The sequence below is a fragment of the Anneissia japonica genome, unplaced genomic scaffold, assembly GCF_011630105.1.
Source record: "Anneissia japonica isolate Jap-2015-1 unplaced genomic scaffold, ASM1163010v1 scaffold550_len331619_cov169, whole genome shotgun sequence".
Classification (NCBI taxonomy): Eukaryota; Metazoa; Echinodermata; class Crinoidea; order Comatulida; family Comatulidae; genus Anneissia; species Anneissia japonica.
This window is the reverse complement of record NW_022731233.1, coordinates 272,555-278,446: the sequence shown is the minus strand read 5'-3', so window position 1 is coordinate 278,446 and position 5,892 is coordinate 272,555. Positions and strand designations below refer to the sequence as shown.

Genomic DNA, 5,892 nt, shown 5'->3' with positions numbered 1-5,892 from the left:
TCTTAAAGTTTTTCTTAAACTTATTGTGGTCTCCATCCACATAGATTTTTTGAATATGTTTGATCATGTATATGTTTTGTTTTTGTTCACTATGTGGAAAATAAATCAATCAAATCAATCAATCAATCAATCACTCAATTAACATTTCAAACAATGTTCCATCCTAAGTTTCTGAGAGCAAAATTATTTAATGTTATAAAATGAATTTCTTAATAAACTACACTGAATTAAGGAGTTGCTGTCAGTTGTTTTTGCATGTACCAAATTCCTTGACTACATAAAAAAAAGGGTAACAATTGTAAACTGTTATCAGCAGCACAGACAAGGCTTTAGCAGTATCTTAAAGAATACAGAAATATCAGTACATCCTAAAATACAGGAGAGAGGAGGACATATACTTGTTACTTGTTTGATACTTTTTTAGCACTTATTCTTTGCGATTATAAAGCACTAGTTAACATACCATCCACTGTAATATTTCCATCAAGTAAAGCCTCAAACACTCCCCCCCCACCCCTGCCAAACAAAAATTAACATAGTATCCTTTCATGAGTTATGAAGTAATTGATTGGTTAAAAAAATAAAAATTAAGTGCAAAAACTACAAACCCAGCCAAACATGTTGAAAAGACAAGTAGATGGATGTAGATGGGAAAGTGTTGTCATTGATACACTTACAGAAAAGTGGTCTCAGTGACAAGTTTGTATACAAGCTTTACAAGACAATTAAGAATTAAGTCTGGTAGAAGCATTTTGAAGTTTCGGAAGAGTGTGAATATCTTTCAAACTGTGCTATATAAATGATGTAATGTATGTATGAAATATCTTTCTTCAGTCGACCAGTGTACAGAGAATTGCAATAATCTAACCTGGAAAGTAGCCCCAACAGTAGCATGACAGGTTTCCCCATCAATGAACTTTCTGATTCTCCACTGATTTCTAAGTAACCTGATGGTTAAGAATAGCAGATGAGCAAAATGAAACCTCCAAATTTGTAGACACTGCTAGATGGCTTGATTTCTAATTTTATAACTCCATGGTGGTACCTGTAGTAACCCCTAGTGAAAGATCAATACATTTTTCCTGATCTGTTTTCTTCTCTTTAGCTTGAGCCTACTGTACACACTTACACCCACTTCTGAATATCGGTAAAACAGTGGGGCAATTTATGGAGCAAAAATCAAAGCTAGAAAGATTTCAGGGACTAAAAGGAAGATATAGCTGAAGATCATCAGCATTGAAGTGATATAGCTTCCCATAATGTTGCCTAGTGGGCTAATGTACAAACTACAGTACATAAGCAGGGGTCAATGACTTAGCCTCTTGGGGTACACCAGCATTAAGTAAAGGATGTGATGTGCAGAGAAATCACCAGATGGAAACCCTACTACTTTACAACTCAGAAACAATTTAATCCAGTAAAGGGCATATCCTTTGATGCCAAATGCTGTCTCAAGATGATCAAGCAGGACGTTGTGATCAACCGTATCACATGCTGCTGAGAGATCATACAGAATAAGCATAAACCTTGGCAATATATTCAGTGAAAAGAGAAATATCAGTGTGGACTATAATAGAGCTGTTTCGGTACTTTGATTACCCCTATAGGCTCATCAGTTCAGTGAAGATTGAGAGAATAGTTGGTTGATGTTGTATTGATGTGTTGTTGTTGATTTTTATAGATGAAAGGTGATGGGCCATAAAAAAATAAGGTGTTTTCTAGCCAAAGATGGTTGGCGGGCTGCACACATAGGCTTTTTAATGTGTTTTTGCAGGCAGCAAAAAAATCACTGTCAGGCCACATGCAGCCCGCGGGCCAAACTTAGCCCAACTGGGATCTAAAAAATGTAAAACTGAGCTAATTACTAGCGATGATGCGGGTCATTCACATAATTTCAGTACTGGGACAATAATTACTGCCAGTCATCTTTCAATACCAGACAAAAAATATTGTTAATAGGTAATTTCATAAATATTCCTCACAAATACTGTTTATATGACAACATTATATCTTGCATATGATATAATTCTTAGAAACTCACCTTCAAATAATTCACAGCTTAGATCGTCATCTTCTCTTTGATCATTACACTGTAAAAAAGAGAAATTGTTATGATGCTGAGAATTCTTTTATTTTTGTACTATTTCATTTAAAAAAAAAAAAAATTAAGACAATAACAATACAATATAATAATATTAATAATAATAATAATAATATAGTATCTAGAACAATAATACATGCAACAATAAAAGTAAACAAACAATACACATAATATTGAAAATTATAATTATAACAATAAAAATATTTACTAGAGCACACTCCGGGAGTGTATACAGTATTTCCGCCCACATCATAATTCTCCATGTATAAAATTCCCACGCATCTTTCCCATTTGATAAAAAAAAATAATGAAAACATAATCCACCAGGATTCAAACTCGGGACCTGCCGCTTACAAAGCAAACATCATTACCAACTAAACAATTAATACAGCCCGGTAGCTACTGTATCATGGAGGTAGCTATACACAAAACAAAGGAATTTTTCAGTATTTTGTAGTATTCATACAAAGTCTGAAAAAAATAATAATAATAATAATAATAATAATAATAATAATAATAATAATAATAATAATAATAATAATAATAATAATAATAAAAACTTGTAAAGCGCCGGTAAAACTTGTAAAACGCTCATGGCGCCCTCCACAAGAAGTAAAAAATATGAGAGACAAAAATGATGTACTCTTTAAGATTACTGTCATTGATGCAGTTTTTATACACGGTTTCTTTAATTTATTTACAAAAAAAAAAAAAAAATCTCACATCTTTGTCAATTGTAACTGTTGACAATCTGTACATATTGTTTTTACTCAGCCAGTTATTGGTTTTAAATGACATTTTATTTTTTTCAAATATTTGAAATTTGACATTACTATTATGCAAGGTCTGGAAATAAACTTAATGTAGATATGAAATACCAAAACAACTTGTTTGGACTTACTATTTTCACAGCTTTCTCCTTTAAACCCTGGTGCACAAATACAGTTACCTGTCTTGTCATCGCATATGTTACCATTAAAACAAATATTACAAATACTTATACATCTAGGTGCACCCCAGCGGCAAAGGTGGACATTCTGAATGAAATAAATATCTCATAATGTTTTAACATATTAATATACGGCAATGCATTTAGGTTTAACAAATCTAACACTGACTATTATTAAAGAAGCATGGGCTAAGAGTCTACATGGTGTTCACACAAAATGTGTTATGATTACGTACACTGTACAAGGATGCTATTGCTTGTTCAGTGGCGGATCCAAAAATTCGAAATTGGGGGGCCCAGGAAGGGAGATTCACCGCAGAGGGTCTAGCCCACCTAAGACCCACCGTGGTTGGGGCTGAGGTAAGAAAATTGACGATTTTAGCACTCTCAGACCTAAATTTAATTATAATTCTTCTTTTTTTTTTATAATTTGAAAAAATTAAGAAAGGTGGGGGGTCACTGTAAAATCAGTCAATCAAAGAATCAGATATTATTATGTTATACTTAGCTGTGCAAACCTTCAAACACAACTAGCGACAGATCCAGGAATTTGAATTAGAAGGGGCCAAGAAAGGGACTTTCACAGATGGAGGGTCTATACCCTCAGCCCAATCATAGTTGGGGCTGAGGTAAGACCATATTGCATACGATTATCACATTATTCAATTATAAAAGCAAATGAAACTTATAATTATATGCATGGCACTATGCAATACCACATTCAAAACAATGTTATATATAATTCATAACCATGTTTTAATGAGAATGATTAAACTAATTATTTGATCATTTGGGATCCTCAATACTTTATTAGAACATGATTTATGTGAAACTTGACTATTTTCACTGGAATAATGCTACAACCACTTAAAAAAACAGACGATATGCAAACATTGTACCATGTTATGTTTTTGTTATTTTTTATAAATAAACAAAGGTGAAGACGTACTTACAGAACATTTTTAAGACCTGTCAGGTCTCATTCTCAACCTGCATTTCATTACTTCCGTCTAGCAGATGAATGTGCGATGACCTTTACAACCTACTAACTATAAACATCCAGATGAATTTTTTCAACTTATAATAAAACTTCAAAAATGACCACAAAAAAATAAAAAACAGAGAGATATAAGTATAACAACAGTATTAAGTTTTAAATATTAATATTCCATTATTTAAAAAATTTTAATGTTTTCGTATTTTATGATGAAATATCAGAAAATTTCTGAAACCTATATGTAAAGTAAAAGCACTAATCAGTGTAATTCCTCAACTTAATACAAAAGATCTAAATACTGTAAATCCAAAATAAATCTTTTTTTCCTCTGTCTCCCTTGTAATTCACCTAAACTGTAGGCCTACATTTATATTTGCTGTGAAATTTCAATTCTTTTCTTATCTTGTTATAGTTAATTAATTATCCTATGTACATATCATGAATGGAATTTGTAATTTCTGTGTATTTTTAACTTTCCACATTTTTATTTCTTTTGTTTTTAATTTTTTTTTTGTTTTAAATATGTAATGACATGTAATTCAGATTTACTGTGAAATGAGGACATGAAAATTGAATTATTATGATTTACCAATAGTGTTAACTTACTTATTCAGGCCAATTTCTGAAGGTGGAAATGCCCTACTGCCACTGGATCGATGCACTTTTAGATTCTAGGGAGACAAATAAAATCAAAAACTACAACAAATGAACATTTATAGTAAATGCAATTAGTTTAATGATGGGTTAGAAAGAGTGAAATTAAGTTTCAAATTTTCTTTTCTGAAATAAAATTTCCACCAAAAATCAAACTTTAAATATAAAGCCAAATAAAATTAATTGATCACCTCAAATTGTGGGTCATCATTAAAATATTTACTCTTTCATTTCTGATTTTAGCACTCACAGACCTAAATTTTATTATAATTCTTCTTTTTTTCTCTTTTTCTTTTATAATTAAGAAGTTGGAGGGTGGTGTGGTGAATCCACTACTGTAAAATCAATCAATCAATCGAATATTCTTATGTTATACTTAGCTGTGCAAACTTTCAAACACTATGGAACGACAAATTACAAGTGGCGCAGTGCAAAAGTCAGTCGCAGTGCAAAACTAAAGTGGTGCAGTGCAAAACTAAAGTGGTGCAGTGCAAAACTAAAGTGGCGCAGTGCAAACTCAAAATGCGTGTGCCACAACTTTAGTTTTGCACTGCGTCACTTTAGTTTTGCACTGCGTCACTTTAGTTTTGCACTGTGCCACTTTTGCACTGCGATTGTAGCTTGTCCTTTTTCGCGATATTACGCCAAAAGGACACAGTGCAAAAGTCAAGTGGCACAGTGCAAAACTAAAGTGGCGCAGTGCAAAACTAAAGTGGTGTAGTGCAAAACTAATATGGTGGCACACGCATTTTGAGTTTGCACTGCGCCACTTTAGTTTTGCACTGCGCCACTTGACTTTTGCACTGCGCCACTTGACTTTTGTACTGTGCCGCTTGACTTTTGGCGATATTGTATGGAACGTCAATTTGGCATTAAAATAAAAATTAACTAATTTTTACTAGGTAGGCCTATATTATTATTATTATTATTATTATTATTCAATATCTTGTGACACCCCTCGAACTATATTTAGGCAAAGATAAACTAAAACAATAATTACATACACATTCGCAAAAGTATAGTGCAGCCCAATAGAATGAATTTTTATTTCTTTTATTGAATGTTCTTCTGGAAATGAAATCCCACTTTAGTAGTATGTTCTATCTCCTTTTTAAATCACCATTTACACATGTAATTAATTAGGATCCAATTCCTCAATCATCTACATCAACAATTGGATACTGAAATACA

At 32.3% G+C, this 5,892-nt stretch overlaps 2 long non-coding RNA genes across 2 annotated transcripts in view; both read right to left on the bottom strand.

The window, feature by feature from the left end:
• The window catches only part of LOC117115279, a 22,850-nt gene extending 20,765 nt beyond the window's left edge, over positions 1 to 2,085 (bottom strand). Inside the window, exon 1 of the long non-coding RNA XR_004446535.1 lies at positions 2,042 to 2,085. This is a non-coding gene — a long non-coding RNA (uncharacterized LOC117115279). The remainder of the gene's footprint in view (positions 1 to 2,041) is intronic.
• Positions 2,086 to 2,815: 730 nt separating this feature from the next.
• Positions 2,816 to 4,743, bottom strand: LOC117115280. Its single transcript, XR_004446536.1, has 3 exons — positions 4,654 to 4,743; positions 4,004 to 4,099; positions 2,816 to 3,138 (listed from the first exon to the last, which is right to left on the bottom strand). It is a non-coding gene; the product is annotated as an uncharacterized LOC117115280 (long non-coding RNA).
• Between the last annotated feature and the right edge of the window lie 1,149 nt (positions 4,744 to 5,892).